Source organism: Choloepus didactylus, chromosome 6, assembly GCF_015220235.1.
Source record: "Choloepus didactylus isolate mChoDid1 chromosome 6, mChoDid1.pri, whole genome shotgun sequence".
Lineage (NCBI taxonomy): Eukaryota > Metazoa > Chordata > Mammalia > Pilosa > Megalonychidae > Choloepus > Choloepus didactylus.
Window position 1 is genome coordinate 73,889,090 of NC_051312.1, and position 24,205 is coordinate 73,913,294.

At 37.4% G+C, this 24,205-nt stretch overlaps 1 protein-coding gene and 1 pseudogene across 4 annotated transcripts in view; one reads left to right on the top strand and one right to left on the bottom strand.

The window, feature by feature from the left end:
• Positions 1-24,205, top strand: part of STK33 (serine/threonine kinase 33) — a 258,645-nt gene that overhangs the window by 90,314 nt on the left and 144,126 nt on the right. The window lies entirely within an intron of this gene.
• On the bottom strand, positions 4,042-7,990 carry LOC119536971 (annotated as a pseudogene).

The window sequence follows — 24,205 nt, forward strand, 5'->3', positions numbered from 1 at the left end:
ACACCACAAAGACAAAGCTGGGGAGAACCGACTTGAGAGGAATAGGTGACTTGCAGATGCCATCTGCTGGCTAGTTAGAGAAAGTGTATGCCACTAAGCTGTAGATCTGACAAATTAGAGACTGGTATTTTTTATATCGAGAAAGAAACCTATCAAGTAAAGCAAATGCCAGAAGACCAATACAACAGAAAATCTTAAAAGCATATGATAAAACCAAACGATATAGTGAGCCCAAACCCAAACACCCAAATCAAAAGATCAGAAGAGACACGGTACTTGGCGCAATTAATCAAAGAACTAAGGACAAACAATGAGAGCATGACACAGGATATAAAGGACATGAAGAAGACCCTAGAAGAGCATAAAGAAGAAACTGCAAGAGTAAATAAAAAAACAGAAGATCTTATGGAAATAAAAAAAACTGTTGGCCAAATTAAAAAGACTCTGGATACTCATAATACAAGATTAGAGGAAGTTGAACAACAACTCAGCCTCCTCGAGGACCATAGAATGGAAAATGAAAGAACAAAAGAAAGAATGGGGGAGAAAATAGAAAAAATTGAAATGGATCTCAGGGATATGATAGATAAAATAAAACGTCCAAATTTAAGACTCATTGGTGTCCCAGAAGGGGAAGAGAAGGGTAAAGGTCTTGAAAGAGTATTCAAAGACATTGTTGGGGAAAACTTCCCAAACCTTCTACACAATATAAATACACAAAGCATAAATGCCCAGTGAACTCCAAATAGAATAAATCCAAATAAACCCACTCCAAGACATATTCTGATCAGACTGTCAAATACTGAAGAGAAGGAGCAAGTTCTGAAAGCAGCAAGAGAAAATCAATTCACCACATACAAAGGAAACGACATAAGACTAAGTAGTGACTACTCAGCGACCACCATGGAGGCGAGAAGGCAGTGGCATGACATATTTAAAATTCTGAGAGAGAAAAGTCTCCAGCTAAGAATACTTTATCCAGCAAAACTCTCCTTCAGATTTGAGGGAGAGCTTAAGTTTTTCACAGACAAACAAATGCTGAGAGATTTTGCTAATAAAAGACCTGCCCTACTTCAGATACTAAAGGAGCCGTACCGACAGAGAAACAAAGAAAGGAGAGAGAGATACAGAGAAATTTAACAGACATATATAGAACATTACATCCCAAATCACCAGGACACACGTTCTTCTCTAGTGATCACGGATTTTCTCCAGAATGGACCATATGCTAGTACATAAAACAAGCCTCAATAAATTAAAAAAAAAATTGAATGTATTCAAAGCACATTCTCTGACCACAATGGAATACAAATAGAAGTCAATACCCATCAGAGACTTAGAAAATTCACAAACAACTGGAGGGTAAAAATGAGGGGGAGATGAAAACATTCCCGGATAATCAGAAGCTGTGGGACTTCATCACCAGTAGATCAGTCCTATAAGAAATGCTAAAGGGAATTGAGCCGGTGGAAAGGAATGGACACTAAACAATTGACTGAAACCACATGAAGAAATAAAGATTTCCAGTAAAGATCACATGGTAAATATAAATACCAATACTACTGTATTTTTGATTTGTAACTCCACTATTTACTTCCTGCAGGATCTAAAATACATAAACTGTAATGATAAATCAGTGGTTTTGACTCAATGTAAAATATGTAATTTTTGACAAGAACTACATAAAGGTGGGGGAATGGAGGAGTATAGGAACATAGTTTATGTGTCCTATTGAAGTTAAGTTGGTATCAAAGAGAAACAAGATTGCTATAAATTTAAGAGGTTAAATTTAAGCCCCATGGTAAACACAAAGAAAGTATCAGAGAATATGGCCATGGAGATGAAAAGTAGAGTATGGGTTATGAGAAGTGGGGGAAGGGGCAATGGGGAGTTAAGAAGTGAGTGTAGGGTTTCTGTTCAGGGTGAAGGGAAATTTGTAGTAATGGATGGTGGGAAGGTGATAGCATTGCAACATTCTAAATGTGATTAATCCCACTAATTGCTTGCTAGGGAGGGGTTGGAATGGGAAGATTTAGGCTGTATATAGGTTTCCACAATTGAAAAAAAAAAAAAAAAAAGACAGTCTGAGTAGATAATGACAATTAAATGCCAAGGATGATCCTGGATGGGATCTGAGGATGGAAGAGAGGAGGCTCAAGGGGACACAGTTGGGATATAAGGAAAAAAAAAAAAGGAAATATAGAATCTAAGCTTTATATCAGTGTTGAATTTCTTGAGCTTCTTAGCTGTGCTTAATGGGATTGCATAGAAGAATGTTCTTGTCCATGGGAAATGTATATGTGAATTATATTGTTTGTTCAAGGATGTGTACAGCTTGCTCTCATATGTGCAGAAGACAGCCATAGATGATGGATCATAGGGAGGGAGGAAGGGAGGGAGGGAAAGAAAGAAATGGTGGTGTGACAGGATGTTAAATTTGGTGGATGGGGTATCGGGGGAGGGGGGTCGGGGTATGCTGGAGTTCTGTGTATGAGGTTTGTATTGTTTTTGCAACTGTTCCTATAAGTTTGTATTTATTTCAAAATGAAATTAAAAAAAAAAAAAAGAGCCCAACTGTTTTCCAATTTTACATTCCTACCAGTAATTTGAGAGTTCTGGATGCCCCATATTCTTGGTAACTGTATAGTGGTATCTCACTGTGGTTTTAATTTGTATTTGCCTCATAACTAATGATATTGAGCATATTTTTTCTTTCCCATTTATTTTTTAAAATTTTATTCAAAATATTAAATGATACAATTTCAGATTTGAAAAAAATTACTGCAATAAAATTGTTCAGGTGTATTTCCATTGTGCTTCCCTTCCTTATTAGGACAGTAAAATATCTGCCCAAGGGAAATGTTGGACTGCCCTATTTCTTCCCTCTCTATACAAAGCACATGCCCATTAACTTGCTCTGGGCTTCATAAGTAGGTGTTTAAAGTATAGTAGTGGTTATGTTCTCTAAAATGTTGTACAGTGACGCTTGAAAGTCAACCATGCTTCAAATTACATATGTACGTATTAGTCAATTCTTTATGATAGAAAGATAAGCTAAAAGGAAATACAGTAAATAATTTCTAGTCACCATAAGCAAACAAAATACATAACAGAGGGTAAAAAGTTCAGTGTACACATATATTCTTTATGTATACAAACAACTTCATTCAGGTACAATTTTAATTTGAGTGACCTAGAGACAGTATTATTTAAGTGATAATGGCCTCCAAGATTTATTCAAACTTACTATAAAATAATAAACAATGCAAACAAATCTCATATAATTTTAAACTCTGCCCCTTGCTTGAAAACTTGGACTAACCCATGCTACAATCAATTCCTAACTACATGTAACTGTATGTGCATTTAATATTTTGGCACAATTTCTACCTTTAAATTTAATTCAGTACTCAAATAAAAAAATGGTATCTCTATAGCATTTTATCTACATCCACTACAAATTGAAGAATCTCTATTGCCAGAATTTCTGAACACATTTAATGTATTACCTAAAACTCTGATCAGCTTGAGCAATATCATTACCTTAAGTTATGTTTAAATTACCCAAAATATCCAAAGCAGCTTTCCTGAGAGAAAAAATGTTACTTAAAAGCAAAGCATTATCACATATATTCTTGAACATTAGGGTTTGGGAGCACAAAGAAATATGTGCTTAAAACATACCATACCAGATATTTTAGAATTTAGTTACAGGTTTGGGATCTTTTAAAAGTAGCATTACTAATATTTCCAGAAGAAGTATGATAAAGAAATCTAAAACAAAAATGAACAGAATAAATATAAAGTAATGTTTAGCTCCACACTTTGGGCACCTAACCAAATTCAACTCTGAAAGTGTAGATAAAAAATTATATACTTCTTGTTTGTGACATTTAATTTCCAAAGCACCAAGGTAAAATAGAGATCCGCCTTTCATTGTAGTACCAATTGCCTATGGCACACACCTGCATAATATCATATAAAAAGCCAAGCAAATAAAATTACATAATAGGTGAACTCAGACCACAGGGATTTAAAAAATATAATATTGGTAATCTTCAGAGAAGGCATTGCCTCATTAACATTCTGGTCTAGACAGTGATATGCCACTGTTTTGGAACAAAGACCATTATGCCATTTCCTGCTTTGAACCAAAAGGAAAGTCTTCCTTTTGTTGTGATATGTGATGTAAACAAGAGCAATACAAAAAAGCAAAAATAATAAGATGAGAAAAGAAATAGCTGTCTTCCTCTTCCATATTTAAGTATGGGGGTCTTAATAGATTTCACTGACTGTTCAGTTTCCATGTAACTCTGGTTTTCTTCCAAGGCCTCATCAGACTGACAGTCCCTGGGGCTGGTAGTCGAGTCATAGTCTGGTTTTCTGTAATCTCCGTTGTCCAGAGTGTCTTTGGCTGGGGATGAAAAATTATTTAGTGTGAGGAGATCCTTCTCCCCTCTGCTAGGATCTAGAAGGTTTGGTTTGTTCTTCATGCAATAAACCTTTCATATTTGGAGTAGAAACATTTGGATTGAGTGTAGTTTGGCTTGGTGAATCAGTCTCTGATAGAACTCAAATCCTATACCACGTCCCGAGTTATATCTTTGGCACCTACTATCCACCCTGCTGGAATAGCCCTTCCCATGCTTCTTGTCTCTCACCTTTTTGTATATATGTTATATTTCACAGTAATGAAATAATTGAAACTCTGGAGCATTCTTTGAAATTTGTTCTCTAACTACTTTGCATTTGGAAAGTTATCCCATCTATGTATATGAGTTATATTCCACAATAAAAAAAGATTAAAAAAAAAAAGAACACTCATTCTTCTAAGGATACCTCTGATACCACGCTGTTCATTCCTGTAACTTTAATACCACTGGGTAGCATGGTGGACGCAAGCAGGAGCCCCAGCACTGGCTGATATTGGGTATATTTTCATGTGCTTTTTGGCCATTTGTATATCTTCTTGAAATACATTTTTTTTTTTGAATATTGACTTTGTGCCCAGTAATCTTGTTAAATTTGTTAGGTTAATAATTTATCTTTAGGGTTTTTTTTTTTAATATCCTATATAAAAATCATCCCTGTGAACGATGATAGTGTTTTTATCTGCCTCTTCACACTTTAAATCTTTCTTTTTCTTGCATTATTTAGTGTGGTATTGAATACAAGTGATAGTGAACTTCCCTGTCTTTTATCCTGTCTCAAATGGAAAGCTTTCAATATTTCATAATTAAGTATAATGTTGCTATAGGCTTTGTGTAGATACATGTTATCAGATTAATGAAGTTCCCCTCTATTCCAGGTTTGCTAAGAATTTTTTTTAAATCATAAATGGATGCTGATTTTTTCAACCTTTTTTCTGTGTCTTTTGAAATTATTGCTTGATTTTTCTTTTTTATTCTGTTAATGTGGCCAATTACATTGATATTTTAAAATATTTTTATGCACTTTTATTGAGATATATGCACATATCATACAATTATTCAAAGTGTACCATCAGTTGTTCACAGTATCATCATGTAATTGTGCATTCATCACCACAGTCAATTTTTGAACATTTGCATTACTCCTAAAAAAAAAAAAGAGAATAGGAATACAAATAAAAATAAAAGTAAACAAGAACTCCCAAAACATCCCCAGCACCACATCCTCCCCTATTATTCATTTACTTTTTGTCCCCATTTTTCTACCATCTGTCCATACACTGGGAAAAGGGAGTGTGAGCCGCAATGTTTTCATAATCACATGGTCACACCATATAAGCTATATAGTTACATAATCATCTTCAATAATCAAGGCTACTGGATTGCAGTTCAATGGTTTCAGGTATTTCTTTCTAGCTATTCTAATACCCTAAAAACTAAAAAGGGATATGTATATAATGCATAAGAATAACCTTCAGAATGACCTCTCGACTCCATTTGAAATCTCTCAGTCACTGGAACTTTATTTTGTTTCATTTCACTTCCCCCTTTTGGTCAAGATTTTCTCAATCCCACGATGCCAGGTCCAGGCTCATCCCCGGGAGTCATGTCACACATTGCCAGGGAGATTTACACCCCTGAGAGTCATGTCCCACGCAGAGGGGAAGGCAACAAGTCCACCTGCCGAGCAGGCTTAGAGAGAGAGGTCACATCTGAACAACAAAAGAGGTTCTCTGGGGTGACTCTTAGGCAGCATTATAAGGAGGCTAAGCCTCTCCTTTGCAGTAACAAGCTTCATAAGGGCAAGCCCCAAGATCGAGGGCTCAGCTTACTAAGCTAGTACTCCCCAGTGCTTGCGAGAATATCAGTAATTCCCCAGGTGAGGAAGTTTAATATTTCCACATTTTTCCCTAGTCCTTCAAGGGGGCTTTGCAAATACTTTTTATTCTCTGCCCAAATTACTCTGGGGTGTATTGCAGCTTCACGCTAACTTGTGCAAACCAACTGGATATCACTCCCTATTCAAGGTTCCATGTAATTATGGTGTTTGAATAAACTGACCGTAGAAGTTAAATTATGTAGCATGCTACAGAAAATAAAGATTTTACATCAGATAAGCATCTCTTCCTTTGGTCTCACACAGAAGTTGAAGTTTTAAAACAGTCAATATCATCCTTAACCCTTTAGTCTGATTTACCTTAGTCCTAACCAAGTCCATTTCATTCATATCTGTAATTGAAGTCTAATCTCTTTTTCATTTTCTTTAACATTTGCTGTATGGGGTAATGCTGACATTCATAGCTGCTGAACTCTGGGTCTGAGTCTTAGGTGTCACACAGATACCCGAAGTTCTAGGGACAGACCAAGTTACACACAAACAGCACAGCATCTCAGGATTTAGCGAAAACCATTACAATTTACGAATAGTTGTGACTGGTGTAAGAGCTTACAATCTAGGAACCTTTGCCATAAGACTTCCCCTGATAACCTATGCTCTGAGATTCAATTCTCAGAGTTTGCACATTAGCATTAGTCCATATTAGTGAGGTGTTATAATGTTTGTCTTTTCAATTCTGTCTTGTTTCACTCAGCATGCTGTCCTCATGGTCCATTCACCTAGGTGCATACCTCACAACTTCATTTCTTCTTGCCTCCACTTAGTATTCCACCACAGTTCACTATTCCGTTTAGCAATTGATGTACTCTTAGGCCACCTCCATCCATTGCAAATCATGAATACAGCTGCCATAAACACCAGCATCCAATGTCTGCTCATGTCTCTGTTCTCAGTTCTTCCAAGTATATGCCCAATAATGGGGTTGCAGGACCATTTGACAGCCCCATAGTTAGCTTCCTGTGGAACCACCACATTGCCTTCCAGCTGTTTTGTGCCATTGTGTATGATGTCCCGTCACAGAAGTCCCTCTAACATTTGTTCCAGATTATTTACTAGTGGTTCCTGGCTGTTTGCCAGTTGTTCTAGGGGACTAACTAAATTCCACACCTCCCTATACTTCCATTGTGCCCCACCTTATGAGTCTTTTTATGGTGAAAAAACCTGAATTTATAATTAGCCAGTTGGACTCAGTTTAGATAATCCCAGTTTTGTTGGCAACATCCAAAGAATCATAGTTGGGAGCCAGTCGAACATACGCCTCCTCTCCACCAGACCTAATCAAGGTGTTGACCTTGGCCCTGTCAGTATCATAGAGCTTCTTCAGAGCCCTTTTTGTTCTGGTGGTTGCTGGCCTTGACATCCACAGTGAACACAAGGGTGTTGTCTTTGATTCTCTTTGTGGCTAACTCAGTGGTCAGGGGGATCTTGGGTGGTGGCATAGTGTCAACCTGTATTTTTCCTGGAGCATTCTTTGAGGAAATTTGAGCTGCCTTCAGAGATGCAGCATCCTTGGCATGAGAATGCAGGTGATGTGTAGTGTGTGGATCTTCTCTTTTTTTGTAGCTATGAATGACTTTCAGCACTGCCTTCTTGGTCTTCAAAGTCTTTCTCTACCTTTGGTTTTGGTAAGAGTGGGGGCTTGCATTTTTGCTTCCTGCTCCATCTTGCCTTTAAATAGCTTTTCAGTGCCTATAGAAGCTGTAGAGATGGCCTCTTTTTCATTCTTGATATTAGTTATTTGATCCTTTCTTTTTTTCTTAATCAGTCTTGTCCCTCTCCACCAAAATTCTCTTTTCTTTTTCTCTTTGATAGTTATTTAGGGTCTGTGTCCAATAACTTTTATGTCTGGAGCCTTGGTGGGTGAGTTTATATTGTTGGCTTTATTCTTGTTCTTTTGTCTATTCAAGTGCCTGTTTATTAGAAATTTAAATTGTGTACAAGGCTTTACATTTGCAGAGTTGTTTGTATAAATAATCTGAGGTCCAGAATAATGTTATCTTCCTCCAGAGAAGGATTGTATTTGTTTCTGCTGGTGTCTCAGGTACAACCTGTCCAGGATCATGTCAATCCAATTTTAGGGACTGAGGATTTGTTGCCTATATACTGCTGTAGCTTACAAGTCCTCCAGAGTTTTACCCCAAAGTAATGAGGCTTCCTGGGGAACTCATCCATGGTGAGCTTTAAACTCCAGTGCTAATCCCCCTAATCCCATGAGGGTATCAGAAACATCCCACTCAGCCTTTAGTTGTTTCTACAGACATTGGCAAACACTCATCCCTGTGGATTGCCATAATTTCCCCTATTCTGAGCTCCCTAATTGCCGTCATTTTCCATTCTTCCTAGTAGGGGTTAGTATTAGGTGGAATTGACTGTTGTGAGATGAAAGAAGAGTCAGGTATTGGGTGGGCAGAGGAGAAGCCGTCAGGTTTTTTATTTCCCTGATAAGCAGAAGCTATAGAGCGGTTAACCCCTGGCTCTCCATGATGGCAGAGGACTTCTTCCTCACTTTGGTAGATAGCCTTGGATAAGTGCCAAAAGATAGTAATAGTGTATACTAGCAACTTGTATGTATTATTACTCATAAGGCTACTGCTTAAAACTAAAGGATCAATTATTTTTTAAATGAAGGACCATATATATATTTAAGATATGGATTTCAATCATTTGTATAATTTTATTTTTTCCCCAATTTGGGCTAAAATAACAGGTTTTTGAGAAATCTGATGTGAAAAATAACTCAATTCCAAACTTGGGGATTCTGAGTATACTAAATATAATGAGAAGTTTTGAGAAATAGTAAGAAAGATAAATAGTGAAATAGGTGATGCTGTATCTGAGGCAGGCCAAGGTCAAAATTTGTGGTAGTGTGATTACAGGCTGACAGTGGTTTGGAATTTACATAGATTACTGGACCGACAGAAGACAACTTTATTGTGAAATTCATCAGTATGTTTTATCTATGAGCATCAGCTACTTAAAAAAAAAGATACACACTTTAATCTGGAATTTTATTTGCAATAACAGTTGATACAGAAGGAATCTTGTGAACGTTTAATTCTTTATAAGTGGCTTGCTTTGATCATTTTGTAGAATTTCCATTTTACTATCTTAGAGTAATTGATATATTCATTTATGTTGAGGGTGGTATTTAAAATATTGCTATTTTATAATCATTGAACGTCATGGGATCATTGAAACATGTTTATTATTAGCCTCAGGGTCTGCTGGAAAATACTTGATAAATAATATGTTTGTTTTAGCTCCATCCCTATTTTATTTGTGTTTATTTTCAGGCCCAAAGATTTTGAAGTGTTGATTTCATTGGAAATTTGGAAAAGAAATACTACTATACACATATAAAATTATGGAATGGAAATCGACTACACTTATAAAGAAGGTTTTCATCTTAAAACTATCTTTTCCTATGCATTTTCCAAGAAAATATAAGATTTAGTAACTGAACCCTTATCCTTTAAATGAGAAGTATACTTAATGTAGCTCTAAGCAGATTATGACATTTAATGTCTGAATACATTGTAGTGACTGGCTTTTATAGTTGACTGGGACCTTGAAATCCATTCTCCACATTTCCCAACTTCTGTGGAGTTTCTTTCCTGCTCCCTTGGGCTAGAAATGCTTTCCCAAGTCTTAAGTAATATTTTTGCTTAGGTGCCCTGTCAAGATCTTTTACTTCCTAATTTCAAAGGTATAGCAACTATTTGTTATCAGTTAAACATGATCAAAACTTTGGTAAACCAAAGTTTTTGGATTGATAAATTAGAGCTTTTTGGTCACCCAAGATGGAAAAGCTTTCTCTTTCCATCTTACACTTCATATCTTTGTTTTCTGCTTCACAACTGAAATTATTTCTGTATATGTCATATGATTTCCTTTTAGAGCTGAATCTCCTTGAGATCAAGGTTCTTACTATTTTGTTTCCTCCATATGGCCCATAATTCCTTGCGTATAATAGGAGCTTGACAAATATTATTAAATAAATGATTAGATAAAATGATAAAACTGCTATTGTGATAATAGTAAAGTGATTTTAGTAATGGCCTTAATACATATTTACCATGGTAACTTTTGGGGGATTATATGAAATATCCTGTTAGAGCAAAATTATTTTCTGCATACAATCTAAATATAGTACACAATACCTATACTACGCAGCAGGCTAAATTCTGAGAAGCCAGTTTATCCAGGGATCTCAAAATCTTTAGATACTTGATAGTTCTTTCAGCATCTGGGTGTGAGAAGATCAATGAGTGGTAATTTATCTGTTCAGTGCAGATGAAACATGCATATGTGATATAATGCCACCTCCCCTTTTGCCTCCCCAAAGATTTTAAGGAGATTCTGGCCATGTTTTGATAATGCCAGATAGTGTTGGAGAAGTGAGGAAATTGTGTACTAGATTGGGGCAGAACTGGGGACTGAGAGCATTTGGACCCCTTGGGAATCTGGATAGAGGCAAAAGGTAGACATTCTGGACAGTGAGTGGATTTAGTAACTGGGCATTGGGGACACTGTGGGGTTGAGTCTTCTGTCATGTGGATATAGGCTGTTGATCCTAGAGGAATATAGCAAATAAGAGCTAGAGAAAAATGGTGTTTAAGGAATAAATCAGATACCACCGAATTTATGTCTAAACCTTTTTGGTAAGTATATACCATTTCTTGGTGTATCAAATATTTTAGCAGCTTGTCTTCCACCCTGGCTGGGCAAATAGTGATAAAAAAAAAAGACCAGTTATGATCCATTCTTAATTTCTATCTGTTGAATTTCTATCTGTTGTATGCAATGGATCCTGGTTGCCACAGTCAAATTAATTCACTTGTTCTGCATTCCTACAGTTTCAGCCTCTATTTAGCATTTAATTCATTCTCCCTTGTGTTAAAGTTAGTTGGTCACATGTCCAGATTGGTATTTTTCAAGCTTTTTGTCATGACCATTACCGATTTGTAAGATCAGTTCAGTGGGGTGAAGGGAGTGCAATATCTGACAAGAATTTTTTTAAAGAGGATAAAATAGATAAGAATAGGAAGTAGAGTGTATCACAAATACTAAGGATATTTTTCTTGAAACATTTATTTTAGTATATATGTATGTGTATACTAGATTATAATGTAAAAATATGTTTGTTTTTATGGATTAGGTCAAAAACATTTGAGCAAACTGAACTAGAGTGTAAGTTCCTTGTGTTAAGAATCTGATTGCTCTTTGTATTCTTCAAGTACTTTCATATTATAGATGCTCACTAAATGCTCATGGAAATATTAATATTTTTGTCTCAGTAGTCAGTGTGCATTTTAAAATGAGGGTCAGGCTTAGCCAATCAGTTTCTGATTTGGCTTATGTAGAGTGGAGATTTTTCATTAGGCATGCCTTTAAGTGTACCTTATCTATTATTTAGTCTTAAGTGGGTTTGGCATGGAGACACTATTTTCCTCATTTACCTTTACCACTGGTCTCATCAAAGAATCTTTGCTGGGTGATAATGTGAGAAGTCTGGTCATGATTTAGACTCATTACTCATCCTGTCCTGCAATAGGTGTCGAATGTTTCCAATTTATCAAGCACTAGTATAAACATTTTACATGTATTAATTCATTTATTCCTCATAATAACCCTACGGAATGTTCTTTGTCATTCTTCACTTACTGATGAGAAAAACGAAGCACAGAAATTGAGTAGATTAAGATCACAGAGATAGTAAGTAGCCTGGATTTGAAACTAAGCAGTCTGTGGGTGTAATGGAAACAACACAGCACTGTTCAAGGGCAGATAGTTAGCCTCGAGGACCAGTTGGCTCTTAGAGTTTTGTTTAGTCAAGGCTCTTTATTGGGAGAAGGCTGCTGGCCAGAAGGCATCCCCATTGTCTTATGTATAGTTGATCCCTGAATCAGGTAAAGCTGGAAAATGGACTGAATTCTCACTCTTCATTGAATGTTTTGATGCTGTGTGGACAAGGCTTGACATAAGTAGCCAGAGGCCTTGTCTTTTTAGACAAATTTATATTCAGTCAGAAAAGCAATGATCAGAATTGGAAATCTGAAGTATATAATCTATATAGGATATCCCATGCTAGCTATTACAGGAAAGATGAGCTGAAATAGTTCAGGCAGAATAAGCAGGAAAACGAGGGATAATTTACTTTTTTTTTCCCTTGCAATTGTATTGAGATATATTCACATACCATGCAATCATCCAAAGTGTACACAGTATCATCATATAGTGCTGCATTCATCACCACAATCAATTTATGAACATTTTCATTACTCCAAAAAAGAAGGAATAAAAATAAAAGTAAAAAAGAACACCTAAAACATCCCATTACTGCCTCCCCACCCCCATTATTCATTTACTTTTTTGTCCCCATTTTTCTACTCATCTGTCCATACACTGGATAAAAGGAGTATGAACCACAAGGTTTTCACAATCATGCGGTCACCACTGTATTAGCTGTATAGTTACACACTTGTCTTCAAGAATCAAGGTTACTGGGTTGCAGTTCAACAGTTTCATGTATTTCCTTCTAGCTATTCTATGTATTCCATTTTAACTGAAAGGTAAATTTTTTTAAATTCAATTTTATTGAGCTATATTTGCATACCATACAATCATCCAAAGTGTACAATCAATCGTTCACAGTACCGTCATATAGTTGTGCATTCATCACCCCAATCTATTTTTTGAACATTTTCCTGTATGAGAAAAAGTGAAAATAATAAAAAATAAAAGTAAAAAAGGACACCCAAATCATCCCTTGCTGCCTCTATGGACACTCCTTTCCATTCTTCAGTGGCTTTTCTTCCTCTGATTATCCTTTAGAAGTTGATATTCCTGAGGGTTCTGTTCTTGGCTCTTTTATGTTTTCATGCTACATATCCTTCCTCAGTGTCCTCACTTACACCCATGACTTCTATTGCCTTTTATATGGCATAATTCTTAAATCTAAGATTTCAGCTTATCTCTGGACCCTTAAATCCACTGCGTCTTAAATATCTACATTTCAGTGTCCTATAGGCAAAGCAAACTTAGTATGTCTGTTCTAACTTGCTAATGCTGCTGGGATGCAAAAACCAGAAATGGATTGGCTTTTATTAAAGGGGGGTTATTTGGTTACACAGTTAACAGTCTTAAGGCCATGAAGTGTCCAAGGTAATGCATCAACAATCGGATGCCTTCACTGGAGGATGGCCAATGGTGTCTGGAAAACCTCTGTTAGCTGGGAAGGCATGTGGCTGGTGTCTGCTCTGGAGCTCTGGTTTCAAAATGGCTTTCTCCCAGGATGTTCCTCTCTAGAAGAACATGTTCTTCTCTTCAGGATTGCAAGAAATGAAAATTCTCTATGCTGGAAAACTTTAATTAAAGGAAGCACTGTGAGATAAGTCTGAAGAGGCAAACTGGGTCCAAATCACACAGGCTTCTATATGTCATTTTCAGGAGTCTGCTTTAATCTCAGTGTTGTTGGGAGCCATTGAAGGGATTTTTCTTGGGAATAAACATGATCAGATCTGCATATTAATAAGAGTATCCTGGCTAGAATTTGGAGAGATGAGGACTGATCTAGAGTCGGGATGACCAGTTAGGAACCACTTATGTTAATCTTGGCAAGAGATGATAGTATTGTAGACTGGAGTGTGGCATTGGGAATGGAGAGAACAGAATGGATTTGAGCTGTGTTTTGGACATGTTTTGGAAGTAGGTTTTCTTTTTTAAGTTATCCTTGCCTAATGTAAATATAAAGACCTAAGCTCCTCTAAATAGACTTGACTGTTCACTTGGTAAAAGCTACTAAATGCAGACCTAGTGTCTGGGTCATTTTTTTTATTTCCATGAGCCTAGCCTTGCATTTCCTACCAGGATTCAGTGATGAAATCATCTTACCTTTTCTGATCAACATTTTTCTTATAATAAACCTAAAACTGCATAATTATTCTATTTAGCTTTCTCAAGCTACATAAGGATTTTTCTACTCTGGATCTTTCACTGTAAAGGAACCAATTCAAAGCTTTTGCAATTTTCAATTTGTGATATAGTGCAAGATCTGACTAGGGTGACATCTTGCTGATCTTAGGTCCACTTTGACTCAGTCACTTTTTGTCAGATGAATTTATGTCTACATGACGACTTTTGCTATCTGACTAAAGAGGGTGCTTTGAAGTATAGCAGCCCTTGAATTTGAAAGTCTGTTGAAAAGTTCATTATTTCATCACTAAGATATGAAAAGAGAGTCATTGATTATTTTTGCAGAAGAGGGCTTGAAAACTCACATTTCATATTCCTTTGCAGAAATAATTAACTTACAACCACTACTCTCTGAACTATTGTGGTATTTGTTAAATGGATATGTGGTTGGATATAGTATTGTTAAACAAAAGTAGCCTTCTTTTCAATTGGAATGAGGATTATCAATCTATTTTTATTTTAGGAAAAAAAGGAAAATTTAATAATATTATTTTTTCAAATGTTATGAAAGACCTTTTAAATCTTCATCCTAAATAAAGGGACCTGGGCTTTCCTTTTAATTGAAGAGAAAAAAATCCCTTGACTTCAAAAAAAGAAATCTTCCCTATTCTCAGTTGCTTTTAAAAATCTTGAACCTGTCAGTGAAATTGTGTAATCTAGTAATAACATGCCTAAGGCTTATTGCCTTTTTTTGGGCAACGGTATTAGTAAATGATGTGCTCTATCGATTTTAATCACATTGTTTTTACAGTTCCATTGCTAGCTTTCAAAAGCTCACCAAATAAATCTGTGGATACAGATGCCTCCTTTCTCTGAAAACCTTATCATTTACATATTATTCCTTCTCTGTCAGTTGTTAAGATATTGTATAGACTGGTAACATTTTGTATTTGAGAGAGTGTGGTCTTAGCTAGGCTAAAATGTTCTCCCTGATATTTAGCATTTACTAAGTAATAAGTAAAATACTGAAAGTATTTTAAAAATTCATATAAATGTTATATATGGGTGCCTTGTTGCTTTCAGAATTTTAGTCTATATCAAGCTTCCTATGGGGCTGGTCCAGTAATTCATTCCCTCTACAGCTCAGCTACATTCATCTAGACCAAGGTCCCACAAGGTTGTATTTTAAACTAGCTATGAGCTAATTAGATTATAATTTGTGTCTTGGAATCCATGTGGAACAATATTTCTGTATTGAGAAATTATAAATGATGAAATAGTTTTCTGATCCATTGATTTCTGGCAGAGTTGCATAAGAATAATAAAAAACCTCCATTTATTAAGAGCTTACAATATATCAAGACTTTATATACATTGTTTCCTATCCTTATATTAATTCTGCCCTGTACGTATATGGCTACCATCTATATATTTGCATATGAAGAAGCAGAACCAGATAGATTTTGTCACTGGTAAGTAGTTTGAACCTTGGTCTAACTGTAAAGCCTGGGTTCTTTCTACCATACCAAGGGTACATATATTTCACCTTTTCAGTTTCTGTATATATAAAGTGGAACCATTGTCTCGGAGGATTTCTGAGATTTTAATGCTCATAAATTTGGGGTCTTTAGACTCTCAAAGGGTAAAACACTGGTGTTCTGTTTCTTGGGAATGATGTAGCATTGTTAGCAATAGTGCTGAATTTGAAGTAGATGTGTGTGTGTGTGTGTAAAATAAAAACCATAATATTTTAATGTGGAAGTTACAGTAGGAAATTTCCTTTGGCATTTTTTATTATTTCGGCACTAATTAGAAATATGTCATATATCCTATCACATCACAACATTGACTTTGGTAAATTTCTTACTAAATTCTAAATTGTTGTTATAGCACTAGATTTGGATTGATTGTGTTGGCTAAAGCCTGTTGTTCATACTTTAAAACTTTAAAGTTTATGTTTTCAAATGACCTAAGTAGAGGACCAGCAATGTATATTGATTCCCTGTGCCCTCTCTGTTGTTGAGCCTCACTTGCTTGAGCAGTTAAGTGTTGGCAGTTTGGTGGCCAGTGGCCTGCTCATTTCCAAATCTGTGACTGATTAGTGTCAGGGTTGGGAGTGCCCATTGCAGCAGCCCTTTTTTTGGGCAGCTGTCTCAGAACTAGCACCTTATATCCTATCTACTCTACCAGGTCCATTTTTTGGGCCTGATGGAATCACTCTTCTTCAGCAAAGACACTGTTGTTTAATCTATTCTGGAAGTGCTTCTTCCCTCATCTCCTCTTGGGAGACCTGGTTTTCCTCTTACCATTGTTCATGCTTTCAAATGGAAACCATTTTCTTCTTCTCCAAAACAGTCTGTGGGTCCTTGCACATCTGGGTGTTGCTGCCTGGAGAGCCTTTCCTCACCTTTTTTTTTTTAAATTCAATTTTATTGAGATTGTTGACATAGTATACAATCATCTAATGTGCACAATCAATTGCCCATGGTACCATTATACAGCTGTGCATCCATTATTCCAGGAAAGAAAGAAAAACAATAAAGAAAACTCAAATCCTCCCATACCTCTATTCCCACCCCTTCTGTTATTGAATCATGGTATTAGTATAGTACATTTGTTACTGTTGATGAAAGAATGTTAAAATACTATTAACTGTAGTACATAGTTTGCAATAGGTATATTTTTTCCCTATATACCCCCCTATTATTAACTTCTAGTTATAGTGTCATACATTTGTTCTGGTTCATGAAAGAGATTTCTAATATTTGTACAGTTAATCACAGACATTGTCTACCACAAGATTCACTGTTTTATACCTTCCCATATTTTAACCTCCAGCTTTCCTTCTGGTGACTTACATGACTCTGAGCTTCCGCTTTCCACCACATTCACCCACTATTGTTAGTTATTCTCACAATAGCATGCTACTGTCACCTCTGTCAATTTCCAAACACTTAAGTTCAACCTAGTTAAACATTCTGTTCATAATATGCAACTGCTCCCCATTTTTTAGCCTTGTTCTATGTCCTGGTAACTTATATTTCATGTCTGTGAGTTTACATATTATAATTAGTTCATATCAGTGAGACCATACAATATTTGTCCTTTTATGTCTGACTTATTTCACTCAATATAGTGCCTTCAAGGTTTCTTCATCATCCTGTTTTTCGTTTTTTGTTTTTTGTTTTTTGTTTTTTTTTTTAAGGCGGTTTTGTTCACCCACCATACATTCGATACTTAGTAAACAATCGATGATTCCCTGTATAATCACATATTTATGCATTCACCACCATCACCACTATCTATATAAGGACATCTCCATTTCTTCCACAAAGGAGGAGGAAGAGTCAAAGAAGGTAAAGAGACAAAATAAAAATAAAAATTTAAAAATGACAGCTAAAAAGTAACAAAAGATAAAGTACAATAAAAGAGTCAGAAAATATCACCGATGCCAAGAATCCCATATCCCTCTCTTATATCCCCCTCTTATAGGCATTTAGCTTTGGTATATTGCCTTTGTTAGATTAAAAGAAGCATAGTACAATGTTTCTGTTAACTATAGTCTCTAGTTTGCATTCATTGTATTTTTCCCTAATATCACCCCATTTTTAACACTTTGCAAGGTTGACATTCATTTGTTCTCCCTCATGTAAAAACATATTTGTACACTTTATTGCAATTGTTGAGCACTCTAGGTTTCACTGAGTTACACAGTCCCAGTCTTTATTTTTTTCCTCTTTGCTTCTGGTGTCCCACGTGCTCCTAACCTTCCTTTTTCAACCGTACTCACAGTCATGTTTGTTCAGTGTACTTACATTGTTGTGCTACCGTCACCCAAAATTGTGTTCCAAACCTCTCACTCCTGTCTGTTCCTATCTGTCTGTAGTGCTCCCTTTAGTATTTCTTGTAGAGCAGGTATCTTGTTCACAAACTCTGTCGTTGTCTGTTTGTCAGAGAATATTTCGAACTCTCCCTCATATTTGAAGGATAGTTTTGCTGGATATAGGATTCTTGGTTGGTGGTTTTTCTCTTTCAGTATCTTAAATATATTACACCACTGAGAAATTTATTTCTACTGAGAAATCTGCACATAATCTTATCAAGCTTCCTTTTTATGTGATAGATCGCGTTTCTCTTGCTGTTTTCAGGATTCTCTCTTTGTCTTTGAGATTTGATAATCTGATCATTAAGTATCTTGGCATAGGTCTATTCAGATCTATTCTGTTTGAGGTATGCTGCGCTTCTTGGATCTGTAATTTTATGCCTTTCATAAGAGATGGAAAATTTTCATTGACTATTTCCTTTATTATTACTCCTGCCCCTTTTCCCTTCTCTTCTCCTTCTGAGACACCCATGACATGTACATTCATGCACTTCATGTTTTCATTCAATTCCCTGAGCCGTTGCTCATATTTTTCCATTCTTTTTCCTATCTGTTCTTTTGTGTGTAGGATTTCAGGTATCTTGTTCTCCAGTTCCTGAGTGTTTTCTTCTGCCTGTTAGACTCTGCCTTTGTATGTTTCCATTGTGTTTTTCATCTCTTGTGTTGTGCCTTTCATTTCCATAGATTCTGCCAGTAGTTTTTTCAAACTTTTGATTTCTACCTTATGTTCACTCAGTGTTTTCTTTATATCCTTCATCTCTTTTGCCATATCTTCCCTGAACTTGATTTGGTTTTTGATTTGGTTTAGCATATTTCTTTGAAAATCTTTAATTGACTGTTTCATTAAAGTGAAGCAAAATCTGAGCTGTATCTTGATTGAGGTGTATGTTTGTTCCTTTGACTGGGCCATATCTATGCCCTTCCCAGGGTAGTTTGTAGTCCTCTGTTGTCTAAGCCATCTGGCTTCCCTGGTCACCCCAGTCAGATTTCCCCAGACCAGAATGGGTTCAGGTCTCAGAATGGGGTTATATTCAGTTTCAAATCACCCTGAGGGTATGTCTTAGAAATTGACAGACTTTCCTGTGAGGTCTCTAGCCACTGTTCTTTTCCTAACCTGCCTAGCAGGTGGCACCTCTCAGCCTGTTGTTCCTGACTGGTGTAAAGAGTTGTGGCCCCTTTAATTCTTAACTTAGTTTGTTTCCATTTTGACTGTTTTCCCCCAGGCCCTGGGGTCTGAGTTTTGAGGGGAGGGCAGGCCTTTGAGCTGGGCCTCACCTCTTTCCTCTTTGGGAAGATACACTCCCTAGGGAGCTATCTTCTGCATTTCGATAGTTTCTTTTTCTCTCTGACTTTGTCAACTTCACCCCTGTCTGGGTCAGAGTGCTGTGAACTGAAAATGGCTGAGGCTTCACTGAGCCATTCAGGTTGAGAGAGAGAAAAAGGGAAAGAAAGCCCCCTTTCAGATCCAGTCCACAGCCCCCAAGTTCGTCCTTCAATCAGATAGAGCACCTGATCTTGTGGCCTCCCCCACCCAGGGTACAGGTGTTTTCTAGCTCTCTAAGATCAGTCTCTAAAAGTTTCTGTATTTTGTTTTCTATTTTTAATTAATTTTTTTCCTCTCTGTCAGCCCCACCTCCTCTCCTCTGAGAGTGACCTCAGAGTACTTTGCTGCCTGGCTATGTTTGTAGCTTGTGTTCAGTGGTCCACATTTGTTAGTTAAAACCCCATTTGGAGCTGGACTGAGCTATATTCGCTCGCTCCAAGAATTCTGCTTTCTCCCCCAGTGAGGTCCTGCTTCTCAGCCTGCCATGGGGGGAGGGGGCTCCTGGCACGGTTCTGCAGTTTTTACTTATAGATTTTATGCTGAGATATCAGCCTTTCCACCCAATCCAGGTTGATGTACGATGTGTGGACAGTCATGGTTGTCCCCCAGCAGTTGTCCCAGGTTTTTTTACTAGTTGTTCCTGGTTGTTTATTAGTTGTTCCAGGAGACTAATGAAATTTCACACCTCTCTATGCTGCCATCTTAGCTCCCCTGTCTCCTTCCTCACCTTTTTAACCAGGTGATTTCTAACTTGTTCTTTCAGACTTAGCTTGAGTATTCCCTTCATTGTGAAACTTTCTCTGACTGTTTCCTCAGCTAGTGAGCAATAATACTTTTTAAAGCAATAATATATATGCCAGGCAAAGTAGTACACATTTTTCAAGTGTTATCCAATAAGTTCTCATGACAATCCTGTAAGATAGTTACTGTTATCTTTACTTTACATATGAGAGAACTGAGCTAGTAAGTAATGGAGATGGAATTTGAATGCTGGTCTGTCCAATTCTAAAATTTGTGTTTTTCCCACTAGAGCATATTACAAGTCACTTCCTCCTGTATCACCTTTATACTTTGTACATCATTATCCTTATCTTAATCATAATAATTATTATTGTTAGTTAGGCTCAAGGCTTGAATACGTCTTCATCCCCACCACCCAATACAATCCTTGGTACATAAAAGGTATTTATGTGGAATTTTTGCTGAATATATACATAAACTATCAGACAGCTAGATTCTCAGTTGGCCTGTTCCTCTTATCTGTTGAAGCTCCTACTTGGGCCTCCAGTGCTATTTTGCTTGACTCTTGACTTCCCTCTGGACACTCTTAAGAAACCCTGCCAGTAAGTGCCTTTTATGTCTTAATGGGTAGCCTGTTGCCAGACCCTGACTTTTTCCCTGTCTTTCCTGTATTGCTGGAAGTAACAGCCATACAACATTGATCCTTGACAAATTACATTCTAAATACTTTTGTTCTGGCTATAAGAGTAGGGTTTGCATGCTGTGGACAAATGGCTCAACACAAGTAGTGAAGAAAATAAGCTCTTCCAAAAAACAAGTGTTGTTAACTCTAGATGGTTTGACTAGAGAGCCTGGGAAGATGAACACCTGTTCCGGTTTGCTAATGTCGCCATTACGAAAAATACCAGAAATGGGTTGCCTTTTATAAAAGGGGTTTTATTTGGTTACATAGTTAGTCTTAAGGCCATAAGGTGTCCAAGTAAGGCATCAATAGAGGATCTTCCCTGAAGCATGGCCATTGGCGCCGGAAAACCTCTGTTAGTTTGGAAGGCATGTGGCTGGCATCCGCTTGCTCCCAGGTTGTGTTTCAAAATGGTGTTCTCCGAGGAGAACCTAAGATGGTGGCTAGGTGAGACAGGGCAAAAAAACACCTCCGTGAAAAATACTAGATAAAAACCGGAAAGTGACCCAGAACACTACTTCCAGCGTACCACCAGCCAGACAAGGTCTGCTAAATCCACAGGGAACATGCATTTGGTGAAACCAGGAGCCTGCGTTCTGAAACGAGTGAGTGAGTCGGCTGAAAGTCCAGCGGCTGCGCTGCGGTGTGGGGAGACGGTGGGCTGGCTTTTGGAGATGGACTAGTTGTTTAAAAAAAAAAAAAACAGCCCAGGAGAGGCTGCAGATAAGACAGGGAGAGCTGTGCAGTGAAGCACGGTGGGAGCGGGCTGGGCTAACACCTTGGTGTCTGGCGTGGAGGATACCCCTTCCCACACGCGCTGCTGATTGCCTCGAGACCAGGTGAGCAGAGGAGAGTGAAAAGGAGAAAAAAACTGCATTCCTTGCAGCCATCTCCCCAGCAGGCGGGGGATGCTCCTTCCTGGGGCCGGACCCACAGCCAGAGCTGTGCCAAGAAGAGCACAGCTGAGAAGGGGGAACCGCTTGGAAATCCCAGGGACCCTACGCGAATACCAAGGACTTGCGGGTCAGCAGCAGAGACAATCTGTGGAAAGACTGAAATGAAGGCATAGGCTCCTGCAACAGCCTGAAATCTCCGGGAACACCTGGGAGGTTTGATTATTAAAGCTGCCCTTTCTCCCTAACCACCCAGACACACGCCCCACATTCAGGGCGGACAGCACCAACAACACACCCAAACTTGGTGCACCAGTTGGACCCCACAAGAATCAGACCCCCACACACCACAAAGATAGAGTGGGGGAGAACTGACTTGAGGGGAATAGGTGACTCACAGATGCCATCTGCTGGTTAGAGAAAGTGTACGCCACCAAGCTACAGTACTGACAAAATTAGGGATCAAGTAAAGCAAATGCCAAGAGGCCAAAAACAACAGAAAAGCTTAAAGCATATGATAAAACCAGACGATATGGAGAACCCAAACCCAAACACCCAAATCAAAAGATCAGAAGACACACAGTATTTGGCACAATTAATCAAAGAACTACAGACGGACAACAAGAGCATGACATAGGCTATAAAGGACATGAAGAAGAGCATGGCACAGGATATAAAGGACATAAAGAAGACCCTAGAAGAGTATAAAGAAGAAATTGCAAGAGTAAATAAAAAAAGAGAAGATCTTATGGAAATAAAAGAAACTATTGGCCAAATTAAAAAGACTGGATACTCATAATGCAAGATTAGAGGAAGTTGAACAACAACTCAGCCTCCTTGAGGACCACAGAACAGAAAATGAAAGAACAAAAGAAAGAATGGGGAAAAAATAGAAAAAAATTGAAATGGATCTCAGGGATATGATAGATAAAATAAAACATCCAAATTTAAGACTCATTAGTGTCCCAGAAGGGGAAGAGAAGGGTAAAGGTCTCAAAAGAGTATTCAAAGAAATTGTTGGGGAAAACTTCCCCAACCTTCTACACAATATAAATACACAAAGCATAAATGCCCAGCAACTCCAAATAGAATAAATCCAAATAAACCCACTCCAAGACATATTCTGATCAGACTGTCAAATACTGAAGAGAAGAAGCAAGTTCTGAAAGCAGCAAGAGAAAAGCAATTCACCACATACAAAGGAAACAACATAAGACTAAGTAGTGACTACTCAGCGACCACCATGGAGGCGAGAAGGCAGTGGCATGATGTATTTAAAATTCTGAGAGAGAAAAATCTCCAACCAAGAATACTTTATCCAGCAAAACTCTCCTTCAAATTTGAGGGAGAGCTTAAATTTTTCACAGACAAACAAATGCTGAGATATTTTGCTAATAAAAGACCTGCCCTACTTCAGATACTAAAGGAGCCGTACCGACAGAGAAACAAAGAAAGGAGAGAGAGATACAGAGAAATTTAACAGACATTTATGGAACATTATCCCAGGTCACCGGGACACACATTCTTCTCTAGTGATCATGGATTTTTCTCCAGAATGTACCATATGCTAGGACATAAAACAAGCCTCAATAAATTTAAAAAAAAAAATGAATTTGTTCAGAGCACATTCTCTGATCACAATGGAATGCAAATAGAAGTCAATAACCATCAGAGACTTGGAGAAATCACAAACATCTGGAGGGTAGAAATGAGGGGGAGATGAAAACATTCCCGGATAATCAAAAGCTGAGGGACTTCACCACCGGTAGATCAGTCCTATAAGAAATGCTAAAGGGAGTTGAGCAGGCTGAAAGGAATGGACAGTAAACAATTGACTGAAACTACATGAAGAAATAAAAATTACCAGTAAAGATCCCAAGGTAAATACAAATACCAATACTACCATATTTTTTATTTGTAACTCCACTATTTACTTCCTACAGGATCTAAAATACATAAACTGTAATGATAAGTCAGTGATTTTGGACTCAATGTAAAATATGTAATTTTTGAGAAGAACTACATAAAGGTGGGGGAATGGAGGAGTATAGGAACATAGTTTATGTGTCCTATTGAAGTTAAGTTGGTGTCAAAGAAAAACAAGATTGCTGTAGATTTAAGCGGTTAAATTTAAGCCCCACAGTAAACACAAAGAAAGTATCAGAGAATATGGCCATAGAGATGAAAAGTAGAGTATGGGTTATGAGAAGTGGAGGAAGGGGCAATGGGGAGTTAAGAAATGAGTGTAGGGTTTCTGTTTGAGGTGAAGGGAAATTTGTAGTAATGGATGGTGGGAAGGTGATAGCATTGCAACATTCTAAATTTGATTAATCCCACTAATTGCTTGCTAGGAAGGGGGTGGAATGGGAAGATTTAGGCTGTATATGTTTCCACAATTGAAAAAAAAAAAAAAGTCTAAATAGATGACAATTAAATGCTGA